Source organism: Rana temporaria, chromosome 5, assembly GCF_905171775.1.
Source record: "Rana temporaria chromosome 5, aRanTem1.1, whole genome shotgun sequence".
Taxonomy (NCBI): Eukaryota; Metazoa; Chordata; class Amphibia; order Anura; family Ranidae; genus Rana; species Rana temporaria.
Window position 1 is genome coordinate 92,672,530 of NC_053493.1, and position 15,484 is coordinate 92,688,013.

Here is a 15,484-nt window from a genome sequence, read left to right on the forward strand (position 1 = left end):
GCCCATACCCGAAAGCCGCAGAGAACATCTATCTCTAAAACGGTAAGTACTGCATTGATTTTAAAAAAAACACCCGATTGTGCTTCCCGTAATTAGCCTCAATCTATGTTAAAAATGTGTTTTTCGGGTGAACCCCCGCTTTAATGTGGAGCTACACCTAAAAGGGGAAGCTCTGCTTGTCTGCCTCCTACCTACTTGATGTCTGTTTACCTGCGCTGTCTCTATTGTGGGGGCCCTAGAGCATTACTTTGCCCAGACGCGCATGATGCTATTAAGACGGCCCTGCACAGGAGTGCAAAACAAAGCCCAGCCAAACAAGCTCAGGCTGGACTTCTCCTTTAACCCTTTGATTGCCCCTGGTGTTAACCTCTTCCCTGCCAGTGTCATTTATACTGACAGTGCATTTCTTTATCACTGATCACAGTATTAGTGTCACTGGTCCCCAAAAAAAGTGTCACATTGTGTCCAATTTGTCCACTGTAATGTCACAGTCCAACTAAAAATCTCTGCCATTACTTTTGAAAACAATAAAAAAAAGTCCCTAAATCTATCCCATAGTTTGTAGATGCAATATCTTTTGCGCAAAGCAATTTTTATATACCAAAAACATGTAGCAAAATACATATTGGCCTAAATTGATGAAGATTTAAAAAAAAAAAAAAATTGGGGAATGTTTTATAGCCGAAAGTAAAAAAAAAAAAAAAAAAAAATTGTATTCAGTATGGACAGTCTTTTTTTAGGTTTATAGCACAAAAAATAAAAACTGCAGAGGTGATCAAATACCACCAAAAGAAAGCTCTATTTTTGGAAAAAAAGGACGTAAACTTTATTTGGGTACAGCAATGCACGACCGTGCAATTGTCAGTTAAAGCAATGCAGTGCCGTATCGCACAAAATGGCCTGGTCAGGAAGTGGGCAAAAACTTCCAGAGCTGAAGTGGGTAAATGCAGACCGCAACCACCCCGGAGATGTGTGAACCCGCTCCATTGAGAGCCGGTCACACTCTCCTGTCATGCAAATTGGATGCGGGGAAACCTGCATCCAATTGGCTTATATGTGAACCCAGCTTTAAAAAGAGAACTATGGGTTTTTTTTTATTTTTATTCATACTTATGTAGCATTACCCCCAGTGGAGCTGCTGGATTTTTGGGTGGCATATTACCTCATGGCTCCTCCGAATTCCTAGGCATGAATGATGCGTATTGCATATAGTAGAAGTAAAGGAATGTCCACGACAGGTGCTCTTTGCTGTGCTCTTTATTACCCAGCCAGGTAAAAACAGTAAACTTGTGGTGAGGAAAGTAAAGTTGAAGAAGAAGGGAAATTAGCAGATTCAGGTGTGATGATAGGGAAACAGTCCTGCTCCTAAGCGTAACACTTCTCTGCGCCACTGCCGGTTTTTATTTTTACGCTATATACAAAAAAAAAAAAAAGAAGAGCAACAATTTAGAAAAAAAACAAAAACAATATTTTTACTTTTTGCTATAATAAATATCACAATAAATAAAAAAAAAAAAATTGCAATAAGCGTATATTGATTGGTTTTGCGCAAAAGTTATAGCACCTACAAATTAGGTTTTTGATTTATGGCATTTTTTTTTTTACCAGTAATGACTGTGACATTGCGGCGGACAGATCGGATACTTTTGACACCATTTTGGGACCATTGACATTTATACAGCAATCAGTGCTATACAAAGCCATTGATTACTGTATAGATGTCACTGGCAGGGAAGGAGTTAACAATAGGGGGCGATCAAGGGGTTAAATGTGTTACCTAGGGAGTGATTCTAATTGTGGGGGGATGGAACTGATTGGGGGAGGAGACCAATCAATTCCTATATACTAGGAATACACATGTCTCCTCTCCCCTGACAGGACGTGGATCTGTGCGTTTACACACACAGATCCGTGTTCCTACTATGTCACGAGCGATCGCGGATGCCCGGTGGCACCGCATCGGCTCCTCAGTGACACAGCTGTCCCATCTGCAGAGGTCATATGACTATGGGCGGGTATTGAAGTGGTTAAGGACACTTACCTGTCCAGGGATTCAGTGCCATCCTTACATGGGCCTGTTCTTCCGCGATCTTTGCATCCCCGGCATGTTTACTGTGGTTCTTTGAGGCTTCACAGCTAGCGCATGCGCAAGTCACACTGCACTTTGTAAATGGACCCGCAGCCTCCTGGATCCTGTGATGCACAGCCATGTGTATGCACCTTTTTTTGTAAGGCAGTGTACAAAGATGCGTGGCATGCGTTGTGCTACTCTGTAACCCACATGCTTTGGGAATACAGAATCCCAGGGTCACACTTTTTGTAGCACATTGTTTGCACTTTTTGATGTTTTATATGTTTGTTTTTTTTGTAAGAAAGTTACCGCTCCAGGTGGATTGTGTTAGGATGATCAGTATGGTCTCAGGAGATCAAGGGTGCTGGCAATGCACAAGGCAACAAATGGAAAAAGAAAATATGGACAGCCGCACTCCAAAAAAACCTTGATGGTTGTCTTTATTTAAAAAAGGAAAAATGCACTACAAGTCACAGCACACTACACTGGAGTAAAACAGCTGACGCGTTTCGCACTATAAAATAGTGCTTAATCATAGCTGATTGCTTTGGGAATTCAGAATCCCAGGGTCACACTTTTTGTAGCACATTGTTTGCACTTTTTGATGCTTTATATGTTTGTTTTTTTTGTAAGAGGAGGACTGGATTTTATACACAAAACTATACCAAAACCACACTAAGAATGCATATCCATGTGCTCCTATTGAAGTCTGTTGGGCAAAAAAAATAAAAAGCACTGTTTGTTTTCTGTGGGTTGAACTGTATGGACTTATGTATTTTTTTCAACCAGAATAACTATGTAGGGCTGTGTTCACACCAGTGCGAATTGGATGCGGGTTTCCCCAAAATATGGGGATTTGGTCACACCATAAGGCTATATGGTGCTTAACCACTTCCCGACCGCCGCATGTATATGTACGTCCACAGAATGGCACGTACAGGCAAATGGGCGTACATGTACGTCCTTGCCTTCTAGCGGGTGGGGGGTCCGATCGGGACGCCCCCCGCTACATGCAGCGGTCGGATTCCCGCGGGGAGCGATCCGGGACGACAGCGCGGCTATTCGTTTATAGCCGCTCCGTCGCGATCGCTCCCCGTAGCTGAAGAACGGGGAGAGCCGTATGTAAACACGGCTTCCCCGTGCTTCACTATGGCGCTGCATCGATCGAGTGATCCCTTATATAGGGAGACTCGATCAATGACGTCAGTCCTACAGCCACACCCCCCTACAGTTGTAAACACACACTAAGTGAACACTAACTCCTACAGCGCCCCCTGTGGTTAACTCCCAAACTGCCACTGTCATTTTCACAATAAACAATGCAATTTAAATGCATTTTTTGCTGTGAAAATGACAATGGTCCCAAAAATGTGTCAAAATTGTCCGAAGTGTCCGCCATAATGTTGCAGTCACGAAAAAAATCGATGATCGCCGCCATTAGTAGTAAAAAAAAAAAAATTTATAAAAATGCAATAAAACTATCCCCTATTTTGTAAACGCTATACATTTTGCGCAAACCAATCGATAAACGCCTATTGCGATTTTTTTAACCAAAAATAGGTAGAAGAATACGTATCGGACTAAACTGAGGAAAAAAAAAATTTATATATGTTTTTGGGGGATATTTATTATAGCAAATATTATAGCATTTTTTTCAAAATTGTCGCTCTATTTTTGTTTATAGCGCAAAAAATAAAAACCGCAGAGGTGATCAAATACCAACAAAAAAAAAAGCTCTATTTGTGGGGAAAAAAGGACGCCAATTTTGTTTGGGAGCCACGTCGCACGACCAAGCAATTGTCTGTTAAAGCGACGCAGTGCCGAATCGCAAAACCTGGCCTGGGCATTTAGCTGCCTAAAGGTCCGGGGGTTAAGTGGTTAAGCAGATCTCCGCCGAAAAAATATATTAAAAGCCAGCAGCTACAAATACTGCAGCTTCTGACTTTTAATATTAGGACACTTACCTGTCCTGGAGTCCAGCGCCATCGGCAGCAGAGGACGAGCGATCGCTCGTCACTTTGCTGCCCCACTGCCATCCTCGCCGAGGGAAATAGGAAGTGAAGCGCTCCGGCTTTACTGCTCGATTCCCTACGACGCATGCACAAGTCGCGCAGCGCCGTCCTCACTGGTCCCCGTTGTGTTCTGGGAGCCGAGTGTTTCCCAGAACACAACGGGCGGGGGCGGGAAGTGACGCACTACTCGCAGGGAGAACTCCCGGAAGTGGATGCAAATACCTGTCTTTGTCCCCTGGATCCTGCAATGTCTCCCCGCTGTGTGTGCAAGCTGTCTCCTCGCCCGATTCACACAGTGCCCAAGTGCAGCCGAGCAACTTTGCGACGCACGGGGGCGGAGTTCGGCGCCAAATTCAAGAAAGTTAAAACACAATATACATACAATATACTGTAATCTTACAGATTACAGTACTGTATAAAATAATTTCACATCTCCTTTGTCCCTAGTGGTCTGTCCGGTGTCCTGCATGCACTTTTATATAATAAAGACTGTTTTTTCTGCCTGGAAACTGGAGATTGTCTATAGCAACCAAAAAGTGTCCCTTTATGTCAAAGTGGTTTTAGACCAGCTAGAAAACAGCAATAATAAATTAGAATCACTTTCAGAATTGAGCGATAGCGATTTTTGGGGAAATTCATCATCAAACAGTGAAATTGATGACAGCGACAATTCTGCAACTGAGCAAATTTCAGTGTTTTTGATTTGATTATATTATTGATACATTCTTATTATATTATTATTTATAGATATTTATTCTATTAAAATTTATGATTTTGTGTTTCAAACTTTATCATACCCAGGATGTTTACTAGACTCTTGTTTGGACAGATTTCAGTGAGTTATTTCATAAGAATTACAGGCCTACAATATAAAACGCCAAATTTCCATGCAAAATAATGGTACCGCTTTCAGCACCTAAAATCTGACATAATGATACCGCCAGGGAGGTTAAAGATGATGCAGCCATAAGACCATATAAATAGGAAAAAATATTACAGCGCACATGTGAAAAAATTACATTTAACTCCTGCAAGGCTATTTAAAACACCTGAACATCTTCAAAAAAATGGGAGGATTTAGTCACACCATATTGCTATATGGCGCTTTAGCCCACTTACTGCGTCAAAGTACCCCATTATCAGTGGGTCCTAAACTTTCCATTGAACGGAAGATCCTGCTTCTGCCTCTTAGTCTCCACTTGTGTTATAGGAGGAGTCCTTTAGTTCTCCCATATAGAGGAGTGTATTTCTCCCATGGTTTTGGGAAGCAGGATCTTCCAGTCTATGGATAGTGTAGGGCCCCCTGATAATGGGGTACTTTGACGCAGTAAGTGAGCTTAGGCACCATATAGCCATATGGTGTGACTAAATCCCCATATTTTTAGAAAACGTTCTGGTGTTTTAAAAAGCCTTGCGGGAGTTAAATGTAGAAATGTTCAAAGTAGAAAGGTCAGCGACTCTCTGCCCGTTGCCGCTGCCCGCCTCACAGCCTCTCAAGTCTCACTCTCTGGGCCTGGCTACTAATGGGTGGGGAGCAGAGGAAGATCACTCCGCCAGGGAAGGCAAGGAGATAAGCAGGCAGGTGGCTGGCCAGGACTTGAGCCAAGGTGAAAGAACATGCGAGCAGAGCTGAATGGGCATGCACCCGAAACTGAAGAAATAGTTCCTCCGCTCTGACCAGAACATGATCATCAGAAAGGGACACAGATAATGGAAAAAAATAAATAAAATACACCCCCTAAGTTAGTAGGAGCGGCGAAGTGGGGGTGTGCAATTCAGATTTTTTTTTATTCTGCACTGTCTTTGAAATTGCCCCAGCCCCTATTCAAATCCAATCTGGGGACAGACTTGGTCCGGGGACAGTGTCCTAAATCCGGGGACTGTCCCTGGAAACTAGGAATGTCTGGTCACCCGACAATAAGGTGGTCACTGTACTCCAATGGCCTCCACAGTCACCAGATCTCAATCCAATAGAGCACCTTTGGGATGTGGTGACTTGGGAGATTCGCATCATATATAACTTTATTTTTTTTCCCCCATTAGAATAAGGTGACCAGATTTTTACAATGAAATCCGGGGACATTTTTTATTTTTACTAGTAATGGCGGCACCCAGCGACTCTCTGCCCGTCACCGCCTCCGCCCACCTCACAGCCTGTCAAGTCTCACTCTCCGGGCCCATGGCTACTACTGGGTGGGGAGCAGAGGAAGATCACTCCACCAGTGAAGGCAAGGAGATAAAACAGGTGGCTGGACGGGACTTAAGCCAAGGCAGAAGAACATGCAAGGGGGGCTAAATGGGAACCCGAAACTGAAGAAATATTCCCTCCACTCCGACCAGCACATGATCATCAGAAAGGGGCACAGATAATGGAAAAAATACACCCCCCTAATGTAGTAGGAGCAGCGGAGTGGGAGGGGTGTAATTCAGATTTTCTTATTTTATTCTGCACTGACTGTCTTTGAAATTGCCTCAGCCCGTGTTCAAATCCAATCTGGGGACAAAACCGGGGACAGACATGGTCCGGGGACAGTGTCCTCAATCTGGGGACTGTCCCCTGAAACCAGGGATGTCTGGTCACCCTACATTAGAAGCATTTGCTAAAAAGGTGTATACATATTTACAGTGTATTGTCAAAATACTAACTACAACATACAAAGCCATTCACGAGCTACTGTACATCACCAATCTCATCTCTAAATATCACCCAAACCATCCTCTCCACTCCTAACAAGACCTCCTGCTCGCAGGCTCCCTTGTCTCCTCCTTCCATGCTCGTCTCCGGGACTTCTCCAGAGCCTCGCCTATCCTCTGGAACTCTCTACCTCCTATAAATTTCTTCAGGAAAGCCTATCATGCCTCCAATTAATCTATCACTTCCATCAGCTCATTCCCCACAGTTACAACCTTTTGTACCACTTGCCCCACCCTATTAGATTGTAAGCTCTTCTGAGCATTGCCCTCTTAACCCTCTTGTATTTTATTATAACTGCATTGTCTCCCTTTTATATTATAAAGCACTGCGTAAACTGTTGCCGCTATATAAATCCTGTATAATAATGAGTCGGTGTGCATTTAGCTTGGCAGCTGAGGAGAAAGGCTTATGCTGTCTGCTTGTGTTACCATCACCTCACGTGAGAACAGATATTCCCGCCTTCTTCCATTCAGCGCACACTGTGTAAACAAGCTGTAGCTTGGTTACTATGACTTAGTGATAGGAGTGTGTGATAGAAGTTCATGCATGAGGTGCTCAGTGCTCTCTCACTCTGGGAGGCGGTGGAGCTGTGGAGGGAGGTAGTGAGATGGGGGTGGTCACAACCACGCTGCTGACTCCTTTGTTCTCTCATGTCTGCTGCCTCCACACCCATCATCTCCCTATACTTTCCCACCTTAGAGCCCGCCACCATAATTAAAGGGTTAATTGTGGATAACAGTAGTGAAGTAGAAGTTGGCAGAATAGGGAATTAACATTATAATGATGAGCTTTTAACCATAGACTGAGGTGGGGTCAGTTTCATAATGAACAACACAAACCTAGGTGGGGGGTAGATTGGAGGATGCTATTGTGGAGGTTTTTACAGCTGTGTATACACAGACACTTCCTACACACATTACAGAAGGTTTAATGGGGTGTCTGTAGGCTTCCCCTAAAATTGCCAGGCTAAGATTTTGTTTTATTTGGGGGGTTTATAAACCAGGATGGAATGTTCCTGGTCAATTGCTTTTTTTTTTCTTCTGAATTAACACGCATTGTAAAGGGTCGGTCACCACAAGGACACTCAGATTGTTTTCACGGTGTGCCATTCACATTGCAACGCAGCCCAGAGCTGTGCTACAATGGAGACACGCTGCATTTTACCCCCCACCCGAGTGGTACAGTGTCACTTTGGTGACACTGAACTACTCTGTTGACCGGATTGTAAAAAAAAGTTATATAAAAAAAAATATATATTTTTACGTACAGTCACCAGTCAGTATCCCAGATCACTGCCACACCAGTCATGATGCAGTGTGTTAACCACTTGCCTACCAGGCAATTTCTTACATTTCTCTCCTACATGTATTTTTTTTAAGCAGAGACCCTAAAGAATAAAATGGCGGTTGTTGCAACCTTTTGTCTTGCACAGTATTTGCGCAGCAATTTTTCAAATGCTTTTTTTGGGGGCGGGAGAAGCAAAGGAGTGCGGCATATGTAGTATGCAGCAGCAGCTGGTCTCCCCCCCCCCCCTCTCATTCTTTCCCTATATATTACCACATTCTCCACTACGCAAGTCACCTCAGACTCTAACCACACCCCTTTAAGCCACACACATTATTTCGCATAGTTGAAACCACGCCCATTTTGTACGCCACATTTTTTTGGGCTCTCACTAGACCACAGCTACAAATAAATTCCCCACCCCCTACCGTGTTTTCCCGAAAATAAGACCTACCCCAAAAAAACTTAAGCCTCATACACACGATCGGATTTTCTGTGGACAAAGCGTAGGACTTTTGTCCAAAGGGCGTTGGCCATGAACTTGTATTGCATACAAACGGCAAAGAATTGTTGGCCAACAAACACAAAACTCATGTTTTTTTTCAGCTGTTTAGCGCCACCCCTTGGGCAACTTCTGCTAATGTTGTGTTATGGTTAGCATTGCTTCTGAACATGCGTGTTTTTACTTGTATACACGATCGGATAATCCGACAGCACACAAATGTTGTCAGAAAAGTTTAAAGCATGCTATCCAACATTTGTTGGTGGAAAATCCGACAACAATTGTGCGATGGAGCATACAAACGGTCAGATTTTCCAACAACAGCCTGCCATCACACAATTCCCATTGGAAAATCTGATCGTGTGTATGAAGGTTTAGACTTACCGATAACTCTTTTTCCAGGAGTCTTCCAGTACAGCCCTTGAGAGAGATTAAGCTCCTCCCCCGGACAGAAAACGCATTGCCTCCAGCTCTTTAAAAAAGGTCCCTCAGGCATCTGGTCAGTTTTATCCAAAAACCGAAGGACGGAGCTGAAATATAGTTAAACCATACATACAAAATTCATTTTATACATACAAAGGGTGGGAACGTGCTGTCCTGGAAGACTCCTGTAAACAAAGTTACCGGTAAGTCTAACTTAGTTGTCTTCCAGGACAGCCCTTGAGATAATGAACAAGTTCTCACCAAATTTTTAGGAGGGGGAACCACTGCTTAGAGGACTTTCCTCCAAATGCTTGATCTTGATCACCCAAAACATTCAATCGATAGTGTCGAATGAACGTAGACACGCAGCCTCACTTTTTTGCTCTGGGGTAGCCCCGGCTCTTTCCACCCAGGACTAGGCTATCGCCCTTGTGGAGTGTTTATTCGAACCTTGTGAAGGGGCCAAGTGTAGAGTTTTGTATCCTGAGTTGGCCATCTTTATCCACCTAGCTATTGTCCCTTTAGCTGGTTTACCTTTCCGATTTCCTGAGAAGAGGATAAACAGGGCCTCTGATGTTCTGAAGCTCTTGGTAGCTTCCAAATAGACTATGAGACATCTCCTGACATCCAGCCGATATAGTTGCTCTTGCTATTCGATGGTTAACGACAGAAGGAGGGTAACACTATATTCTGACTTCTGTGAAAGATAGAAGCAACCTTGGGGATAAACACTTGGTAAGTCCTGAGAATGACCCTATCCTCCAATATCTGCATAAACGGCTCTCTGACAGAGCCTTTATTTCGCTGACCCTGCAGGCAGACGTCATAGCGATAAGATTTTTTTTTTTTTTTTAAGGGTAATCAGTCTTAAGGACGCCTTTGATAACAGCTCAAAAGGCTCCTTAATTAACCTCAACATCCTCCCTAATATGTTCCCCTCCCCCAGGCACCATGAACTTAACCGCTTGCCGACCGCCTCACACAGATATCCTGCAGCAGAATGTCTCCTCCCCTAGTCAGTCCTATCCCCATAAAGTTAGAACACACATTTAACCCTTTGATTGCCCCCTAGTGTTAATCCCTTCCCTACCAGTGACATTTATACAGTAATCAGTGCATTTTTATAGCACCGATCGCTGTATAAATATCAATGGTCCCAAAAATGTGTCAAAAGTGTCTGATCTGTCTGCAGCAAGTCGCAGTACCAAAAAAAAAATTAAAAAAAAAAAACACACGCAGATGGCTGCCATTACTCGATTTTTTTTTTTTACCAAAAATATGTAGAAGAATATATATTGGCCTAAACCACTTGCTTACTGGGCACATATACCCCCTTCATGCCCAGGCAGAATTTCAGCTTTCAGCACTGTCACAATTTGAATGACAATTGCGGGGTCGTGCGACGTGGCTCCCAAAACAAATTGACCAGATTGTCACTTGCCACGTCACCTGCTACATGTTGCGGATTGTCACTTGCCCCATCACCTGCCACACATTGCGGAATGTCACTTGCCTGCCACCAGATGCAGATTCTCACTTGCCATGTCACCTGCCACGTCACCTGTTGCGGATTGTCACTTGCCTGCCACCAGATGCAGATTGTCACTTGCCACGTCACCTGCCACATATTGCGGATTTTCACTTGCCACCTCAGCTGCCACACCTTGCTGATTGTCACTTGCTAAGGTGGTGTTTTGCTTGTCAGAGTCAGGCAGCAGAGAGATGATGTAATCTCTCTGCCGCCTGCACAGTGAGGGCGGAAGTTACTGCAGAGATGCAGGACGGGCGCAGGCAGTGAGAGATGATGTCATCTCTCTGCTTCCCCCAGCCACTTGTTAATTGGCCAGCCGCTCACTCTTGACTCTCACTCGTCAATGTTTAGTGTTAGTGTGTATCAGTGGCAGTGGTGCTAAAAAAAATTTTTTTGGGGGGGGCGCAAACAAACTAAAAAAATTAGGGTTGTCCCAATACCGATACTAGTATCGGTATCGGGACCAATTCCGAGTATTTGCGGGAGTACTCGTACTCCCGCAAATACCCCCGATACCCAAATAGAATACTCCCCCCCCCCCGCTGCCGCCGTCGCCGTGACGCCGCATCCCGCCGCCATTCGCCGCATCCCCGCTGCCGCCGACTGTGTCATACGCCAGGAACATTACAGCTTTGAATAGCTGTAATGATTGGCGCCGCGCATAGACACTCCCCCTCGCTCGGGTGAACTGTCCAATCCCGAGCGAGGGGGAGTGTCTATACGCAGCGCCAATCATTACAGCGATTCAAAGTTGTAATGTTCCCGGCGTATTACACAGTCGGCGGCAGCGGGGATGCAGGTAAGTGGGACATGGCTGCATGGGGGGAGACGCTGGATACATGGGGGGGAGACGCTGGATGGGGGGAGACGCTGGATACATGAGGGGGAGACGCTGGATGGGGGGAGACGCTGGATACATGGGGGGGAGACGCTGGATACATGGGGGGGAGACGCTGGATACAGGGGGGGGAGACGCTGGATGGGGGGAGACGCTGGATACATGGGGGGGAGACGCTGGATACATGGGGGGGAGACGCTGGATACATGGGGGGGAGACGCTGGATACATGGGGGGAGACGCTGGATACATGGGGGGGAGACGCTGGATACATGGGGGGGAGACGCTGGATACATGGGGGGAGACGCTGGATACATGGGGGGAGACACGCTGGATGGGGGGAGACAATGGCTGCATGGGGGGAGACGCTGGATGGGGGGGAGACATGGCTGCATGGGGGGAGACGCTGGATGGGGGGAGACAATGGCTGCATGGGGGGTGACAATGGCTGCATGGGGGGTGACAATGGCTGCATGGGGGGAGACAATGGCTGCATGGGGGGAGACGCTGGATGGGGGGAGACAATGACTGGATGGGGGGTGACAATGGCTGCATGGGGGGGTGACAATGGCTGCATGGGGGAATACATTGCTGGATGGGGGGATACATTGCTGGATGGGGGGAGACAATGGCTGCATGGGGGGTGACAATGGCTGCATGGGGGGTGACAATGGCTGCATGGGGGGAGACAATGGCTGCATGGGGGGAGACAATGGCTGCATGGGGGGAGACAATGGCTGCATATGTGGGGGGACATCGCTGCATTTGGGGACACATTTAAAAAAAAGTATCGGTATTCGGTATCGGCGACTACTTGAAAAAAAGTATCGGTACTCGTACTCGGTCCTAAAAAAAGTGGTATCGGGACAACCCTAAAAAAAATAAATAAAACAATGTCCATCAAATGCAGCCACTGTGCCATCAAATGCAGCCACTGTACCCATCAAATGCTGCCAGTGTGCCAATTTCTGCCAGCGTGCGTGTGCCCCCCGCCTGCTCGCCGTCTGCCTGGCACTTACCCTGTCTTGTGGGGCAGCGGGTGACGGAGACAAGTGGGGTCCTTCTTTTCTCCTGCACTCCCGTCCTCCTCCCGTCAGGTGTCCAATAGCGGCGCCTGTTTCAGCCAATCGAGTGACAGGTAACCAGACCTGAGCAACCTAATAGGCTGAGAGGCGGGTCAGTGTTAGGGAAGCGATGTATTCGCTTCCCTAACACACCACTGAGTAATCAGCGAACGCACAGCAGTGCGCCCGCTGTTTACCCTTTTGGAAGCCTATTAGAGCCCACAGACTCTAATCAGGAAGCCCATTACAGCATATGGCTCTAATCAGGCGCTTCCGAAACACACCCGTCGTTGTAACTTATATGCCCGGCGCCCGCCAAGGGGCCAGGCACATAAATAGGGGGCAGCAGCGTTCAGAGATTCATGCAATGCATGAATCTATGTGAGAGCAGGAGGGGGGGTGCTCCTACGCCCTTTATGGACACACCGCCACTGGTGGGTACAATGCTGCAGTGGAGAAAATTGAGGATTCCGTTTTTACTTTCTTTCTCCATCTGAATTGTGACTGACAGGGTCTGTTCAAGTACCCCCCCAAAACTTAACACACGTACATAGCCTATACATTACACATATTGTGGTAATGCAAACAGCTGTCCCTTCACATACAGCAGGGCACTTATGGGTGCCTATAATACCTGCATACTGGTGTGCATTGCAATGTATTGTTGCAAAGCATCACAGGGCTTGATATTTTTTTAAACTTTGTTTAAATTATGTTTATTCAACTCTATATGCTGCAAACTATGGCTGCATGCTGTAATGTGCTGTGTTGCAATAAAAATGTATGCCTGGATCATTTTATTGCTATGCACACCAAAGCAGCGCATACACAGCATTGTGCACTGGCTGTTATAAGAAGGCATAGGTATTAAGGCAACCCCTAGATTTTTAGTGTAAGGCCAGGTTCACATATGTGTGCAGCGTTTTTTACACATTTTTTGGTGCACATCCCTTGAACTCTATTTTGTATTCTTTCATAAAAGTCCTGCACGCTGCATCCTTGATGCCTTTCATGAAAATGCACATTCTAACAGAAGTTAAAAGTACACCTAAACCCTGTGCCAAAAATGCAGCGAACACATGGTCCATCCGATGAGAACGGCCCGGTTAACCGATGAAGCTGACTGATGGTCTGATGTGCCTACACACCATAGGTTAAATAACCGATCGAGTCCAACGCGGTGACGTAAAACACAAGTTTAATGCTTCCAAGCATGCGTCGACTTGATTCTGAGCATGCGTGGATTTTTAACCGATGCTTTTGCATACTAACCGTCGGTTTTGACCTATCGGTTGGGCGTCCATCGGTTCAATTTTAACGCAAGTTCTACATTTTTTGACCGAAGGATAACTGACCGATGGGGCCCACACGCGGTCGGTTTGGTCTGATGAAAAGGTCCTTCAGTCCGTTTTCATCGGTTTTGACCGACCGTGTGTACGCGGCCTCACAGTTTCATATAAAGGCACCATTTAAAATGTACTTATAATTGTTATTTATCAAATTGATACAGTTTTATCTTTCGGATTTAGTAGGTAATTTGTAAGTTACTGTATTGTGCTTGTGTGCACGAATAATGATTTTTGTTTATGGTTATAGAAAACATTGTTTATTACCCCGATGTTTAGGCAGGGTTGCTATTTAATTTATTTGCCAAGTGATAGTTGCCTTGGCCAATTGATAGGAGGTCAATTGATTTCACCCCAATTCTGGAATTGCTGCACTTCTCTCTTCTGTCGCTTATTTAGCCGGGTATCTGGTGGCATCAGATAAGACAAGGGCATTGCAAGGACAGATTAGGAAAGAATGGGGTGTCTAAGCTAATGGGCAGGGATTTTCTTGGGTCCCTTGGCCTGCTGGGAATACCTATTTATTTGGGTAGAGGTGATCAGTGTTCTTTGCCACCTGGACAGCTGTCTGAGTGGATGTGTGTCGTATTGCCCCAGGCTGCTAGGCCAGAAACCTAAGGCCTATCCCGGGGACAGTTGGCTGCTAGGCTGTCTGAGATCCTATCCGGAAGTAGTACAGGGTTGGACTGCGGGCTTGTAGTGCAACCAGAATTAATGGCTCCTCTGGTCAGGGAATCTGTCGTTGTCAGAGGCAGAGGGGAAATTGTTGCCACAAAAGGGACCATCCAACTTGCTACCAGAGACCACAGTGAGTGAGCTGAGGCCAGTACCAGAGCAGACTTCTCGCCAACCAGGGACAGTGAAGAAGTGGGAAAGCATCAGCAAGTGCCAAGTCAGGGACCCAGCGGGACAGCAGAGGTGACGCTTGTGGAGTGCCAAACCAGGGACCTAATGTGTCAGCAGGGGTGAAGATTGAGTATCTGAGTGCCAAGCCAGGGACCCAGCAGTGAAGCGGGGGTGACGCTTGAGGAGGATACTGAGCAGTGGCGCAACTAGAACCTTCAGGGCCCCGATGCAAGAAACCATGAAGGGCCCCCCTGACAGGGCTCTTTTCTCTGAGCTCGGTGGCGGAACAGCAGGACCCGGTCACAAGTGAGTGGCTGCATATAAAGAAACCAATTTCTCCATTCCCCCTGCTTCTCCTCCTCTCCCTTCCGCAGGCATTCAGCTGCTGCAGGAGGAAAATGGAGAGATTGGTTCCTCTATGCCAGTATTTCTCAATATTTTTCAAGCCAGGGCACCCTTGAAGTATACTCCTAGGTCAGTGATGGTGAACCTTGGCACCCCAGATGTTTTGGAATTCCATTTCCCATGATGCTCAACTACACTGCAGAATGCGTGCGCATCATGGGAAATGTAGTTCCAAAACATCCGGGGTGCCAAGGTTCGCCATCACTGCCCTAGGTGAATGGGGCTGCACTGCAACCACCCTGCAAATGTGTGCATTGCATGCAGTTGTAACATTGTGATGATGCATTTAAGGGGTTAAAACAGGTGGTCTGGAGGCAACATATTGCCTTTTTACCGGCTGTCAAATGCCTCTGAAAAGTGATCCAAGCATGGATCGCTTTTCAATGGAACAGCATTTTTTTGCTGGTACTATGAACAAGCAAAAAATAAATCGGTTCTGATTGTTCACATATAGGGGGTCATGTAAAC